The sequence below is a fragment of the Chrysemys picta genome, chromosome 5, assembly GCF_011386835.1.
Source record: "Chrysemys picta bellii isolate R12L10 chromosome 5, ASM1138683v2, whole genome shotgun sequence".
Taxonomy (NCBI): Eukaryota; Metazoa; Chordata; order Testudines; family Emydidae; genus Chrysemys; species Chrysemys picta.
Window position 1 is genome coordinate 35,690,743 of NC_088795.1, and position 17,487 is coordinate 35,708,229.

Below are 17,487 nucleotides of genomic sequence, written 5' to 3' on the forward strand. Positions count from 1 at the left end.
AGCACTGGCCAGGGACTCAGAAGACCCTTGAGACAGATAATACACAATGATGTAAGGTGAGAATAGTCAGAGATCTAAGAACAGACATTTGAAAGTAAAGAAAATCATAAATGAGACACCAGACCTAAAGTACTACAATCCTGCAGAACCTCTAGAGCTACAGTATGATGCTGCAGAAGCTGGCCTAGGAGCTGCACTGATACAAAGCCAGTAACATTTTCAAGTATAGCTCTGACAGACACAGAAAGGAGATGTGCTCAGACAGACAAGTAGCTACTGGCAGTTTGGAATGGAACAATTCCATCAGTTCATGTCTTGGTACAAGATGGATATGCAGTCTGATCACGAGCCATTAGAAAACATCATGAACCATTTGAGCAGTATGTGGCTATCCACATTAGCAGCAGTGGCACATTCACACACCATAATCTAAAATGCTGCAGAAGTATCAGACAGGTTATATTAGGGTGGTATCACAAGAACATAGTTTTCTTCAGGCCCCCTTAAAACATGTGAAAGTACTAGATTCACAATGCAAAGGATGAAGTCACTTTTCTTATACCAGTGTTTTGTCATTAATATTCTTTTGATTGTCTGTGATTGAACAATTTGATTGAACACACTATAATAAAATGTACAACTGGCCGGGAGCAACTACAGCAGTATGTAACATTGAAATTAACAATATTTTCTAATCAAGTACTGAATAAACATACCTATGGAAATTTTCTTGACTTAAGCTTAATAAATAGAACTGGTGAGCTAAAGTGACCTTAATTTCCCCAAACGACATTTCATATCTATCACAACTGCCTCAGTTGACCATAATAAATAAGTGTACCAAACCTTAACATCCTACTTCAATGGGAACATGGACATTAATTGTTTCAGCCAGTGACATGTTACAAGCATCTGTATTTCATGTCATGTCTTGCCATCTTTATATTAATATGTTTATAAATTATGTATAATATATGTGCATTAAAACTCACCTGATAAGGATAACTAAACAATAATCTGAGTTGATGTATCTGACCTACATGCGCTGGGAATGTGGAAAATATTTTTGCTTTATGTTGCATGACATGATTTTGCTTAGTATTTTTCCACTCTGAAGACTGTACATATAAAAATGACATTGTGGGGTTTCAGAGTACGTTTTATAACAAAAATACTAATGATGATTGGTGTAACTGCCAACCCTGAGAATTCAGCTAGGAATTTGACATGCAGATTAGATTCTCCTCATGCAACATCACTAGTAATAAAGATTCAGCAGGTCAGAATATGTCCTCATTTACACACATATGATCTTAGTCTCTTCCAGTTATGCCCTAATTAGGCCTGATTCTTTGGCACAGTAGGAGCTGGAATCAGCAATGGATTTAGGTACAGTATCGCAATGCTCAGCATTGCAGCACCCAACTTTAGGTGCTTTGCCACCCAGTGGAATTCAGAGTCCCGACACAATCCACAGAGAGAGTAAGGCACCTAAAAGTGGAATCCACAAAAGAGAGCATGCTGAGCTGCCTAAGTTAGCCAGTAGAAAATTCGGAGGAGAGGTGTTTGTCCTAAGCGCTGCCCTTCAGAGCGACTAAGGTTACATCTACATTGGAATAAATGACCCGTGGCTGGCCCAGGCCATCTGACTTCAAGCTCACAGGGCTAAACATTGCTGAATGGACACCACGGCTTGGGTTGGAGAATATTCAGAGACTGCTATATCTTACAGCAGTAGCTGGCCAGGCCCCCGTATGGTCCTAGAATACTTGGGAGCATAACGTTGACCTAAAGTCACATTTGCCTCCCAAGGCCACCGAGAGTGGGTTCGGGGCCCCCAGCAAGGGCGGACCGGCTAAACAGGGCCGACAAGAGGGGGGAGGAAGCCGGGGAAGCCAGGCCCTGGGCCCCCTTCCGGACCGCCAGGCCCTGGTAATTTGTACCAGCTTCCCCACCCCTCGTCGACCCTGCTTCCAGTCTCCCTTCCTTCCCCCTAGCCCTGCCCCACGTGTAAGAACAGAAAAACTGAATATCAGACCAACTGCCTCAGGTGTAATTGATTGATCATGTAACTGAACTCAGTAAACAACTCTGTTGGTGATTCTCAGGAAGGAACAGAACCCCCTACTCCCTCTGACATATCTGTGTTGGCTCCCTAGGCTAAAAAAAAAATGTGTAAGGTTCTAAAGCATTATTTTGTGTTTTAGCATGGCAGGTACAAATTGCTCAACAGTCCAATACAAATCCTAGCCGTTATTTTAAAGAGGTCCAAAATACTGCTATCTGAATTTGGCATGTTTCATGGGCTCTGCAGTAAACTACATATTTCCCAGGAAACCCACCAAGAGTCAATTTGCATTATTTTACTAGATTAGCTCTGCACTGACAGAACTTCAGATTAATTAAAAGATAATTACAATTTACTGATGTCAATTTGCTGAGGCAAAATTACTCTTTTATTAGAAATATTTGTTCTTAATCAATTCAGCTGAAACCCCTGCAGCACTGCACTCAGGGCTGTTTGAAAGTATCTCTCACTGGCTGCAGCTGATGAAGGACTGAAAGAGATTCCCAGGTCTCATATCTGCTGCATCAGGAAATGAACTAGATTGAATCTTAACTGTGAAAAGATGAGGCTTTAAATGTGAATGCAAGAGGGGGGAAAGGTTCCTTTTGCAATATACCCATTTCTATCCTGTTTGGATTTTTCATTAGGAGTAAATGCTATTCACATGCTCCCTGGGAATATTGTAAAACGCGTACACAGAGTTTGTGAGCTCTTTGTGCTTTTTCTACATGTCTCTGGGTACTGTTTAAAACTTTCCCTACCTTTTACAAATGACTCCCTGTGCCAAAGTGTCAATGAGTAGATTAGCAGACAGAGGCCAGAGGCCAATAAGCTCCACGCAGTTCTGAAAGGCTCCCTGCTTGATTCCTTCAATGAAAGAATTGATGCCAGTTTCAATGCAGCGTGGGGTAAGTAGATGTTCTGCTGCTGGTGAGATAGTGCTCATGTAAACTAACAGAGCTTCGTCTTTCCAAATGGATTTTAGAGTGATGGAAAATTAGCTCTGTTGCAAATAGTTAGATGTGGTGATAAAGCACATGATTTTCAACCCTCAGGGTTAGAATAAGTTCTATTGAGCCTTGTGTGTGATGCTCTTATTGAAGTTATTAGGAGTTTTGCTTATGGACATAGTGCAGGATTCGGTAAGAGAGTTTACAAGTTCCCATGAATTTCTTTGACTTAGCTCTGCTTTTATTGACATTCTATGTGGAGAACAAAATAAGAATTAGTGATGCATGAACATTTCTAAACGATCTTAAAATCCCTTCCTTTTCCTAAGAGACACAACGGCAGTCTCATCTCTTGAGACATTGGCAAACACAAGTACAATCCTGCACAGGCAGAAAGATGGACTAGGTGATCGAATGGGTCTTTTTTTACTCTGACTTTTGCAATTCAATTAACCTCTCATTCTAGCTTGCCTGTATTATGTATTTTTGGTGTGTTTTTTTTTTTTTTTTTTTTTTAATCTTCTGATTATTTTTAGGGATGTTTTTCATGTATAGATTGGTGTCAGTTCCTTATTATATAGCCCATGTGCCGATGAATCAAGAAAGCTGAATGCCAGCCCCAAATTCTGTTTAGGCAACACAGATGTTAGGTTCCTGTATCATCTCCTCACTAGCTGAATCTCCTGTTCATTCTAACTGCATGCAGGTCAGGATGATCAATGCCTTTCTCTGCCTGAAATAAAATAATGTGAAGACTGCTTAATCACTTAGAACCTGATTCTGTAAAGTACTTGACCCACTGCAAAATCATTTCCTTAGATAAGAGCAGGTATAGCAGCAGCAGCAAGAGTAATGTAAATTAATGGATGTATTCCCTCCAGGCATCTGATTGGGTAGATTGTGCGATATACTTTATCAAGTCAGCTTTGGAACTTGGTTCTTTTACAAACATTAACTTTAGCAATGCAATGAGCTGTGGCACTGTTCTGAAATCAACCCTATATCTCTGTTTGCCAGTCACTTAATTACAAAGACAAACTGGATGCTAGTATCCAAATTTGTTTTTTCTTTTCCTTAAGGCATCCTGACAATGAACTGGCCCTCTCTGAGTTGGGATTATTTCCATGAAGAAACATGCAACACACACTGCTCCTTTGAGGTTTTCTTTTCATTAAAGTTTGATTATGGCAGTAATCCCCCAGGGTGGAAGGAAATGCTCTCACTTGAGTCCTCTTAGATTTTAAAGTTTCCAAGCTACGTCTGCAAATTTGCAGTCTCATAATTTTACAAGACACAAGGGGGGGAGAAGGAGAGCAATTTTTAGCAGCAATTAAAATATGTGGGCGAGGAAAAGGGATTCTTCCCACACAGCAGAGACCAATGCTGAACACAGCATTCTTGCATTTTGTACTGATACCTACTGAGTGTCTGTCTTTAAAGATGACAGATTGCCCTTTCCCAGGAAAAATTAGGTAAACCTCATACTGATTTAATTCAATGGGGAACTAATTCACAGGAACTATTACTGTCCAGAAGGTCAGTACACAAAACAGAATTGTGGTGCTGGTTTTTAGCGCCTCAGACTAGTGGTATGTTTTTTTTCCTTATTTTACTAGTTTTATTTAATGTTATTACCACCTCATTTGTATCCCTGTGAAGAGTGATGTTTATTTCTCCTCTCTGCCTCAGCCATGCAATGAAAAAAATCTGTTTTAAATCAAACACTTGTTTATATGATCTAATAGAAAACATCAGGGTGTATATCAAATTTAAGTTCAAAACACATGTATTAAATTGACACTAAGAATAAATTTGTCAAACCATAAATACTTGTTGAGACAGAAATTTTTGTAACCCTTTAGTGGACATGCCAGAATTAAAAGGGTGTTAATTCTATGGTGAGGGTTCATACAGTATGTCTTCTACACATTTAAAAGAGAGGGAGAACCTGCATGTACTGTGAATCAAAGGAACACATTACTGTGACATCAAATTCAAAATGATCCATTATGAATATTGAATGGATGGAGGCTAGAACCACAAAGTATGAAAATTATGTACAGTATAAAATGGCAAATATGTACTCAGTGTTTTTTCATGGGGGTACAGACAGAGAAAGGACTAAGGACTCCTCTCCATTTAAAAAAAAAAAAGTTGCTCAGGTTTAACTCAAGGTGTGATTAAAATTGATTTAGTTAAAAAGGTGCAAAAGGCTATGTAGAAACTCAGCTTATGTTGATTTAACTTAAATCAGTTAGGAACGGGTTTAATTTAAAACTGAAATAAACCGCTCTTAATCCAAACTGGGAATGTCAATACAGGGTTTTGCACCGGGTTAATTAAATTGGTTCAAAAAATGATTTAAGTTAAACGGTGCAATTTCTGTGTGTAGATAAAACCTACTTTGTCCTGTTCCTTGTGAGATCAATATGGGATTTGCCACTGATTTCAGCGATGACAGAACCAGGTCCTCGGTGCATGTGGTGTATACAAATGAAAGGCATGGTGTTTGAGGTGCCGGGACCTCCTGAAAATGGGTTCCAAATGCTTTGTGCTAATTTATTTATTTAAATGTCAGATCTGGGTCATCAGAACATAAGAATGGCCATACTGGGTCAGACCAATGGTCCAGCTAGCCCAGTATCCTGGCTTCCAACAGTGGCTGGTGCCAGATGCTTCAAAGGAAATGAATAGAACAGGGCAATTTTATTGAGTGATCCATCCCATCATCCAGTCCCCGCTTCTGGCAGTTGGCGGTTTAGGGACACCTAGAGTGTGGGGTTGCATTGCTGACCATCGTGGCTAATAGGTTCATCAATGGCAATCTTCATTGAACTTATCAAATTATTTTCTGAATCCAGCTATGCTTTTGCCCTTTACAACATCCCCAGCAATGAATTCCAAAGGTTGATTGTGCGGTGTGTGAAGAAGTACTTTTTGTTTGGTTTAGATTTGCTGCCTATTAATTTCATTGGATGACCCCTGTGCTATGTGAAGGGGTAAATAACACTTTTCTATTCACTTTCTCATCACCATTCATGATTTTACAGACCTATATCCTATTCCCCCCTCTAAATTTTCCAAGCTGAACAGCCCCAGTCTTTTTAATCTCTCCTCATATGGAAGCTCTTCCATACCCCTAATCAGTTTTGTTGCCCTTCTCTGTACTCTTTCCAATTTTATTTTATTTTTAAATGGGGTGACCAAAACTGCACATAATATTCAAGGTGTGGGCCTACCATGGATTTATATAGTGGCATTGTGGTATTTTCTGTTTTATTGTCTATCCCTTTCCTAGTGGTTTCTAACATTGTTAGCTTTTTTGATTGTCTTTCCACATTGAGCAGATGATTTCAGAAAACTATCCACAATGACTCCAAGATCTTTCTTGAGTGGTTAATTTAGACCCCGTCATTTTGTATATATAGTTGGGATTATATTTCCTAATGTGCATTACTTTGCACTTATTAGCACTGAATTCCATCTGCCATTTTATTTCCCAGTCACCGAGTTCGGTGAGATCCCTTCGTAATGGTTTAGAGTCATTTTTGGATTTAATTATCTGGGGTAATTTTGTATTGTCTGCAAACTTTGCAGCCTCTCTCCCATCTTGAACCTCAGGTCCATCCACTATCGAACTCCTGAATTTAAGAATTTGGATTCAATTCAAACTCTGCAGGTTGGGCCAGGTGTTAGTTACTGTATAGTTTTTATTTTGATGTGTATGGTGCAAGAAATATAATTTGACAAAAATACAAAATATATTAAAAAAGTAATGATCAAAGTATCTTTTAGAGCTTGCCATTTATCCATTTAGAGCATTTACCAATCACTCCAAAACCCAAATGGCAAAATTCAATGATTTGATTACAGGATTTTAATGTAACATAGCTTTACGAGCAAGCTCCATTACTTAGCTGACAGAAGGTGAAATGTGGTGGTAATTTTAGGGACCTTCATAACACAGACCAGCGGGAGTCTGAGTTCTAAGGATTTGTCTACACTGCAAGTAGACACCTGCAGCTGGCTCCTGCTAGCTGACTCAGGTTCATGGGGCCTGGGCAAAGGGGCAGTTTAACTGTGGTGTAGACAGATGTTCTGGCTCAGCCTGGAGCACAGGCTCTAGGACCCTGTGAGGTTGGAGAATCCCAGAGCTCAGGCTACAGCCCGAGCCTGAATGTGAGTCCCTTAGCCCAAGTCAGCTGTCACTGGCCAGCCTTGGGTATCTGATTGCAGTGTTTACATATCCCAAGAATGATTTGAGCCCCTTTAAGACTGCACTGTACTTGAGTACCCTTTGGGGGCAGTGTTGTAACACTGCAGTGTCTAAGAGGAGGCTCCAGGATGAGGTGGTTAAAAAGGGGAGAAATCCTAAAATGACGATGGGAGGGAAAACTCTGTGATCTCACATTGATCGCTTTAGCATCCTAAATCACTTGCCACCCATCCACAGTGTGGTCTGGAAACTATTGCTTTTAACTTTTAAAGAGTTGGAGCAATAGGGAGTTATTGGATTTTGCTGCACTAGAATGGAGGGAATGGACTAGACAGTTCCTTCTGTTTGCAACAGGCTCTGGATGCCTGACCAGGTAGCCAGTACTTAAATATGGCATTAATTTGATTGGCTGAATAGCAATAATATTCATGACATTCAACAAAGTTATGTGATTTGCTATATCCACAGTTAATATCCATTATATTTTAGAGAAGAACTGGGGCAGATTTCAGAAAAGCAATACATTTGAACAGATGGAAAAGGGGTGGGACAAATAATTTTATCAAATGTAAAATTGATTGTTAAATGTATTCTTAGTATCATAGATCTTTACTGAGATTTATCATGAAGGCTAATGAGTCTTCAGCTATTGTTTAATAGTAGTATATCAATTCTGTATGCAGAGTAGCATACAAAGGGTCAAATATTGTCCTTAGTGGCAGTTAGTTTGTGTGAGTGCACTCTATATCTATATTAAGATAGAGATACATAAAAATATTGAGGACTTCAGGCAACTAGGGTGAGTAAATCTTAAGTTATTTGGCGGTTCAGATAAACATTCAAATGTAGCTTATCCAAATTAGTGTGAACTTATTTGATTTGGAAATAGCCTGGGTCACATTTCAGGCTTTTTTTTTTTTTTTTTTTTGCATTTTCCAGTATTTCTTAGTTTCACCTGGCTACAAGTACTTTTTAGAACCAACTTTTTGTTGCTTTTGGAATGTAGCAATAATCCACCACAGGGTGTGCTTTACATGAAGGCTATTGGTGCAGGCATTTAAGCCACCAGAGAAATGCAATAATAGACTACTAATGCAATAAGCCATTCCAGGGTGTGCATTAGCAGACTATTGGTTTACACCTTCAACCACCCAAGTAGAGCAACAATGGCTCACTCTAAAGCAAACCCTGTCCATCATGGATATGCCTCCATACAGGCAGCCGGAAGAGTGTATTTTCATGGTTTGTTTTGTCATTCCAGTTTCATCTGGGTCACAATGAGCTTTTTTTGAGGGGCCCCTGCAATACTACCTATCCTGATGGCAGTTTTAGTTGTGCTTCACCTTTGTGTTTTTCCTTTCCTTAATACTTCGTCTTTCTTTTTGGCACATGATCTAATGTATGTTAACATTTGAGAACTCTTTCTCTCTCTCTCTAGTGTCTAGGTAGAGGCAATTGGTGTGTATATATATTCTGATTATCTCCATCTAGACAATCAAGTCAAGTGTGTAAGTCTAAGTGTCTTAACCATTCAAGAGCTGAGATGATGGCTCTGTGCCTTAAACACATCTTTAAACAGGGGTAGATGTGGCATGTCTTGCATTTTAAGGAGCAAATTCTGCAAGGTAACTTGTCACCTGAAGTCAGGAGGGACAGTGTTGGCCAGGTCAGGTTAGTTGGTCTCATAGTATCGTTTAATTCAGCTGTCTGCTAGTCCTGTGTTGAAAGATCTAAGCCAATAGTGTGGTCCATCCTCTTTTTGGCCAGCACTACTTCTAAATGACTAAAATCCTAGTCCTATTCTGCCAGACAGATGTAGTCTGTGTAAATAAATGCCCGGCAGTAGTGTTGGGAAGGTTAGTTATGAAGAGGTTGAAAAGTGTCAGTGCTACAACTGATCCCTGAGGTAGATCATTGTTTTGGGACCTCCAGGAGCTGGTCTTTTGCCAGCAATAGTTCCACAGCCATAACAACACACTTCAGTAGGGCCGATGTACACTAGGCCTGTATGCCAAATTGTGTCATGTGCAGTAGTAAGATCTAGGAACACAGCACATGTCTTTTGCCTAGTTTGGAAGCCATTCTTCATGTAGGTGATAAGTGCTAGGAGCTGATCACAAGTGCTGCGGTTTGATCTGAAGCCTGTTTGGACTACACTCAGGCTCTCCTCAACAGTGGGGCAATTCTTTGAAGGATAAGCTTTTCAAGCAATTTGTGTATGTAGCTTAGCAAAGAGATGTCAGTGGTTTTTCTCAGGTTTTGGCAGGGCTATTATTTGTGCTCTGCACCAGGTCTTGGGTATGGTATTCTCCTGGATGATTCTAGATAGAAATGGTGCTAGCCATTGTCTGCTAGTTTTTTCCCAGGTTCTTCAGAAATTTGAGGGTGAAGCTATCAAGCCCCTAGGCTTTACCTATTTTCAGTGTTTTGATTGCCCTTTCTGCTTCATCTATGGTGATAGGCTAAATGGCACCTTCGATTTCAGGTAGGAAAATGTTTGTATTGCCCTCATTTTGTCTTCACCTCTCCTTCAGACTTTTTGTCCTTATCTGCCTTTGCAACATTTATGAAGTGGGTAGCAATATCATGTGGAGAGACTGGGTAGTGGTGCTGTGCTGTGCTGGAGGCATCTGAGGTAACATGGAATGAACCATACTGTGTGAGAACTGGCTTTGAAAAAGTATATTGCAGGAGAGATTTCTCTTGCTTGTTTGTGCATTTATCTTGCATTTATCTTCAAGTGACATGATATGAAAAAGATGTAAACATGGACTGTGCAAGTACCATGACTGCTATGTACATCAAGTGTAAAGCTGGCTGAAATTTTTCAAAATTTCATTTGTCTGAAGATGGGACTCCTAGCTAGAGAGACCCATGTTTTCAGGTGTCTATCTTTAGTTTATGTAGCTGTGATTAAGGGGAAAGAACTGAAGTAACTTCAGGACAAAAAGTATCTGTTTCACCAATAATGAGAGCCCTGGACTCCTTTTGAAAAGTGAAGGTTAGGATAGGTCTCGTAGCGGAGTAATGTTGTATTCCCCTTTTGAATATATACAAAATTGGAGGAAACAATATGCCAGAGAGAGCTGATTTGGCTCCAGCTATTCTTGCTGGCCATCTGATGTAGAATTGTTTACTCAGTTTTTGGTGAGTTTATGTACATGGGTAGAGTTCTGCCACCTGATGCATATGCACAGCTTGGTTTGAAGTCAATAGGGACCTTGAGTACACATTTAGTAGTGGCCATTGGTGCTTTTAGAAACATTCTTTCATTGTCACAAGGAGACAGTGATGTATTATTGTTATATCTGTTTATCAAATAGATAAACAGAGGCATAAAGATGTTAAGTGACTTGCCCAAGGACACAGATGAAATAATAAGTCAGGAAGGGACCCCAGGCACCTGATTCCTGTGCCCTGTTCTTTATCTGCTAGACACAAAAGCAGGCAACCAGTCACAAGTGCATCACCATTCTCAGCTAACAGCAAAGTGTGATGCCTTCTCATATGGATATAGTAAAGATCAACCCATATTTTCTTTTCCATTGCTTTGATTGTTACTCCATTGGTTCCCCACTGGTTTTATTATTATCTGTGAGACTCTACTTTGGATAGCCTCGGCCAATATCTCTGACATGGTCTCCTCTCATCTTCATCTGTCCCCCTTTTAGCTCCACCAGTGATACTAGCTTTGATGTCCCTTCATCTCCTCATTTCACAGCCTGTCTACCTTTTTCCATGATGGCACACTACAGTTGAAATGATCTTTGCAAACGTAGTCATCAACACACTTGCCTCACCACAGTCAAATCCTTCCTAAAAGCTCACTTCTGCCTTCTCACCAGTGAAAAGTGAGGAGAAAGTAAAGTAAGGAGAAAAAGTACCAGAACCATGACAATATGACATTTCTTTCTTTATCTTGACCTTCCTCATCCGTCTGCCTGTTTATGATCCTCTCTTAAGACATCTTGAATTTAGATTGTCCTTCCATGTCTGCACTAATTTTTTGAGGCCCCTCGCACATTTCAAAGTGCTTCATAAATAATAAATCTACTAAATAATATTGAAGATGGAGTTGTGTATGTGGAAGCACTGGACAGGTCAAGAACACAGAATATTTCTGTACCCTTCTATCACTTTGATTTGTTACCTGGCTCAAGCAGATGTACAGTTCATAGCATAAACCCAGATGCCTACAAGCAGAGAATGGGCAGTGGTAATATGTACACAAAGCATGTATGTTTCCCATTAAGGGCAAGCAGCAACAGGGGCATTGTTACTGTTTCCTGTTGGCCATAATAGAGCTCTTTCGGAGTATGTTTTGCAATGAGCAAGCATACTTGAAGAAAACACTACATACAGAAGGGCAAACTAAAAATACATGAAGAAAGGTGAGCAAGTGAGGGATCGCTTCTTATATATGAACAAGGATTGAGGAAAAGGGCCCTGACCTATTTCTTGATTGGTTTTTTTTTTTGTTTTTTGTTTTTTGTTTTTTTGCAGAAGCCCAAGGTCTAGGTTTCATAGGAGAAATGCTGAGAACTCTTCTATTCTCTGAATGAATCCTGGCCTCTCCAGTAGTTGAATCAAGAAATCTCATGAATTGTGGCCAGTAAACAAAGAAAAAAATTCCATCTGGGTATAGCCCTTAAACGTTGTTCCTATGGACACAGTTAGTATTGATAAACATTGAACTGACATTAGCCAAAGCTCATGGAAGTAGATAGGATCAATTAAATTGAGACATTTGCTAATAACCAGGTCGAATAACATTTTTCTCATGTTATGAATCTGCATGCCACTATGTCAGTGGTATGAAAAAATATGTGCACGGTTCCTATTAATATTCATGATGAGAGCCTGTATACATCTGCACCTTACCCCAACCGTCTCATAAATCCCCTGTATTCTGATTAACAGTACTCTCACACGAGTAGTTGAACTGTACCAGTGACACTATTTACAGTAGCTGTTTTAATATCTATTACTTATTTACCCATTACTTTGGAAGTCATAAACACGTTGCTAGTCAGAAAGAGCTCCACTATACATTTAATATAAATGTACTGATACAATGACACAACATCTAACAGACGTGCAAGACACCAAAATTACTCCTTCTTTTTCTCAGCATGCCATAATATTTTTCAAAAAATGAACTTTAAGTCAAGTTTTGAAAAGTTAACTCACAGTTGCTCCAGAGCTGACACAATTCCTTAGGTATAAATGGCATAAAATACGCTGTACTCTAAACTTCCTGAAAACTATAGAACATAGAATAGAGAGCCAACCTACCCCCCCCCCCCCAAGTCCAAAAATGTCCTAAAATATTCAGAAGGGGAGCAGTGACTTACTTTCGCTCACTCCCATAGACTCTGCCAAGGCACTTAGGCATATTTCCAGTATTGTTATCTTCTGTCCCAGAGACACTTCCAAAATAATCCCCCCAGTGCCTGAAGAGGTATTGCTAGTAGTAGGAGACAGTCGTTGATGACTTTTGGCTCTGTATAAATAAAGGAGCCTTGAAATGTTATTAGATTAGGCTTATTTATTTTCTCTAGTGGAAGTAAATGCACAATGGGTGGGAAAGTTGCGCTGGAAATGAAACAAATATTATGTACACATTGTCATAATGCATGTTATGCGCACTTAGAAAATGAATGAAGTATTTCTTAAATGAACTCTGGATATTTAATTGTATCTGTTTTTATTGTATTCTAGTAGGTATTTCTATGGTATGTATTGATATCTTTTGATGTACTTAGTTTGAATAGGTTTATTATTCTCCAAGACACAGGTCAGATAAATGAATATTCTCCAAGACACAGGTCAGATAAATGAATATTTATAAATTAACTCTCTTAAACTGATACTTTTGGCTTTTACTTTACAGTCTTAGTTATCTTTAAATACGTCTGTAAACTTTGCTATATGAGTCTTCAGTAAAACATGGTAGTCATAAAAGGGGAGTGAGTGTGTGTTCCACATAGTGTAAGTTTTAGGGAATGTATTTCTTGTAAAGATTAGAGATCTGGAGAGAAGGATTCTTGTTCTGCTCCTAAAAGGCAATTTGAATGAGAGAGAGAGAGACGAAGATTAATCATAGTGTTTCCATTGTTAAACCTCTCTTTCTAGATTATACCGATTTAGCACTAGAGCACTTAGCCGTGTGTATTTCATATCCAAAAATCACATTAATATATGATTTAGGAAATAAACTGGAGTTAAAAACACAATCCTCCAGGATCTTCTGTTTTAAAATCTAAAGGGCTCTCTAATCCTTTAAACCTGTAAACACTAGCAAAGAGACCATTGTCACTAAATCAAATTGATCTTTGCAGAAACAGAATGCAGCAGAGTTCCTCTCTGATAATTTCTCCTTAATGGGCCAACTTCACTTCTGGTGTAACTTAGTGGCCTTACACCAACCAGAGATCAATTCTGGCTAATATCTTTAAAATGATTAAATGTTTGTGAAACAAACAATGAGATGGACACCTCATGGTTACATTTATGAACTTCATCTTTATCATTTCTGAAGACTGCACGTTGTTTAACATTTAGGGTTACATTAGGTCAGTTCTTAATACAATAGTGTATTTAACAACAGTGGATGTGGATTAATTAGTTAATGTTTGTACAAGACTTTTTCAAAATGTGAAGTGCTATAAGAGCATGCAGCAGTACATCAGTGTGTACCCGCTTTCCCCTGTTCTTATAATAGGAGATATCTGTGGTAACAGTGCACTAATGCTTGGAAAAATGTTAACTTTCAATGGCTTTTACTGTATGTTGGTGTTAGTGAATTTAGAGCTTTAGTCTTCAAGGGTGTCAGTTTATCCATAGAACAGGTACTGTAGAGCTCAACAGTTTCCCTGAACTATCCCACTAACATGTCCCTTCCCTGGTGCAGAGACTCCGTATTTAGATATAATTTCTTTCCTCTGAAACTGTGACCAGGATGCTATTCGTGAGGGGTGGTTTTGAGACATGAGTACACAGACTGAACTGACATTCTCATAGGTCACTGACCAGCCTTCAGAGCATGGCAACTGTGAGTCAGTAGTTGGCTAAGGCTAGCTTTAAGCAGCAGTAGAGAAATGGAAGGCTCTTTTGCCCAGCACTCTTCCCTTGACCCATTTAACATCCTCCTTTTGTTCATTTCTTCTCGGGTTTGGAACATAGTTGGATATTTTCAGCAGCTCTCCCATTTATAGGACAAATAGTAAGTCCTTGCATCTAAACATTTCTAAAGCAGACAAATGATGGATTGTACAATGGACATTTTCCCATCTTCCTTTGAGGCCAGCTTTAGCAATTCTATTAGCTTATATCTCTTCTCCAAGAATTATAAGGCAATTTAACTGATGACAGCAACAGACAAGAATTTAGAGACAGCAAGATTCCTTCAGACAGACATTTCCCAGACAGACTGATAGCACTTCAACTTTTAAGTGACACCTCTTCTTAAAAATCCCTCACACACACAAAATGGCAAAATATCATACAATGTCAGGTGTGAAGCTAAACATGGTTCATCTTTAGGATTTGGTTATTCTTCATCTAGAGTCTGTATCCTAACAAATGGTGTGTATGCTCAGACCACTTTTTCTTGGCAAAAAATAATAGACCAGGAAGCTGTTTGTCTCCTCCCCTGCACCCCTTTTTTGTTTGCTGCATAACCAGTGATCATCAAGAATAGTTATTTTTTTCTTGTTTCTGTTAGAATTGCATATTCTCTATTATTCTTTGCATTAGAGATAGACACAGTCTAATCCCTGCATACAAATACCCCCTAACTTTGGGATTGTTCAGATTCTAACTTTGCAGTTCAGACCAATCTCTAGTTTTACTTATGCTCTGACTGTGGGGTAGTGGGGGAAACCGCCTCATTAATAAGAGTAAAAAATTAAAACAGTACATCAGTCCTGGGGTCATCTTTCTCACTCAGTGTTTTATACCATTTCCTTTTGTACAAAGAGCCAAACTAGAAGAGGGCAAATTCAAACCAGCTATAGATTTGATGGGGCAAGAACTTTGATTCAACCTATATATCCAATGTTCTGCTGTGCTTAGCAAAAGTTGTTCGGGTTGGTGGGTTGTTGTTTTTTGAGCATCATGAAGATTGCCAGAAACTCTCTTGTGAGGTTTGGTTTCCATCCCTCCTTTCTCATACAAATAATTTAAAACCAGAGTGTACCGTACTATATTATCTAGAATGGTTTCTACCCCCACCACTGAGCCAAACTGTCTTTCTGACACCCCACCCCCCTTCCAAACCAAACAGTGGAAGATTTAGCATACATAGGGACCAGTCAAATGATAAGAATTTAATGAGGACTTTCCTCCTAGTCTATCTTCTTTCCAGAGATTTTAAGCAAACTGAAGTCTTTCTACAATGGGATGGGTCTAAAGGTTCTGCTGCCGTAGATAAACCAAGAAACATTCACCTCTTATTAGCATGCTGCGAGTCACCTATTTACTTTGGTTTGCTACTCCTGATACTTTCTTGTGCTAGATGACTGCCCGCTCTGTCTGGGAAATTGCAAGTGAACACTTTGCCTCCTTTGCCGTCATCCTTAATTTATGCACTAGCTAACTAAAACTGCTGAAACATCATGATCAGCAGACCATGGTGAATAGAACTGTGCTTAACATTTGGATTTGAATATTTCATCCCCACTCTCCAAATATTCTCTCCGAATATTAGAGAATTTCCAGGCCTCTTCACTCTCAAAGAGGACTCGATCTGAAACTAAAGGGAGGGAAACCCTTTTTAACCAGAAAAATTAACTTTTTCTTTAGTCAATAATTCCTAAAGCCTGTACCCAGAAGCTCCTGCAGGCTGGAATAGAGAAATTAACAAAGGAAAACTAAAATTTGCATTGATGGTTTCATGCTCCCACTGAACAGCTCATGACAACTGTAGGTCTCACCTGAAATGTAGAGGTTTCCCAAAGTTCCTTGGTTCCCCATACATGCCTCCTTTGCTCAGCCAATGGCTACTAACATTTTTCAGAAAAGCCAATGTACTAGCATAATGATCACTAATCTTTTTTTTTTTCCCCCAAGAACGGCTTTTAAAAAAAATTTCTGTAATCTTTGGCTCTATAGTGTAAACTTGTATGGCTTGAAGGTGGGATATCTACAGTCTTTGTTTTTTTTGTTTTTTTTTTTTTCAATTTGCTTCACATATCCATGATTTCCACACAAAATGTGATATTTCATCACTGCACTAACATTGACTTTTATTTTCTAGGTGCTATAAACTGTAAGGTTTTGTTTTGTTTTTGTTTCGTTTGTTTGGTTTTTTTTTTATTGGGATGTTTTTTCTGACTTGGAGGAAAACTCCTGTTTGGACATCTTTTTCAAGCTTCACCAGAAAGTTGATACCACTCCAGGATATGTTATGTTTTTGTTATACCAAGAATATCCTAAAAGACCAGAAAGTAAAGACCATACTGGAATGAAAATTTGAACTCTGGCACAAGTATATGTCCATCTGCATAACACAACAAAAACCTTAGTAATACTTTGTCATTATTGACACTCTTTTAAACCCACAACTCACTCCAAAAGTTCCAGATAAATTTCCTTTGATACCCATTGATAGCTTGCCTGTAATAATTCAAGGTTTAAATATAGACATTTTACCTAAACATGTTTTCTGCACTTGGTGTCAGAGAACCTCATTTTTACGAATATGTTTCTATATTTTATTTAATAACATATCTTAGCAAATTCTCCAAACACCAGATCATGGTGTACACATTTTTATTAAACTAAGCACAACTGGATTTCATTCATTAGGTACAATATATACTGCTTGTGATGGTTTGCAATTACACTAAGGATAGATCAATTAAATAATAAAATTGACAGTGTGTGTGATTATTAGATCTGTTTGGTGAGCTGAATATTTCCCAATACCAGCTTCTCTGTCTTTCCTGCAGTGTGTATGTATGTCGGTAGAAGGGTGAAAGCAGCAAAGCAAGTGGTAGGAAGGTATCAAAGGCTGTTAGTATCTCTCTCTTCCCTTCTCTCTACAAATTGTAATGCAGCTTCTGCTGCTGTTCTCAACTCTGTCCATCACTGATCTTAATTTACGCTTATTTTCATTGGAAGGTTGTTGTTTTTTTAATCCAAATATCCCTGAGTATTTTCTGCATGACAGAACCACCAACTATCCAGCCTAATTGCCAAGTCCTATACAATGCTGTTTTCCAGGCTTCCATTTACCAGTGCGTTTGTGC

At 38.9% G+C, this 17,487-nt stretch overlaps 1 long non-coding RNA gene across 2 annotated transcripts in view; it reads left to right on the plus strand.

Annotated features, from left to right (window-relative positions):
* Positions 1-2,578: 2,578 nt before the first annotated feature.
* The window catches only part of LOC112059824 (uncharacterized), a 111,580-nt gene continuing 96,671 nt past the window's right edge, over positions 2,579-17,487 (plus strand). For both annotated transcript variants that reach the window (XR_010601288.1, XR_010601289.1), the window contains exon 1: positions 2,579-2,976. This is a non-coding gene — a long non-coding RNA (uncharacterized LOC112059824). The remainder of the gene's footprint in view (positions 2,977-17,487) is intronic.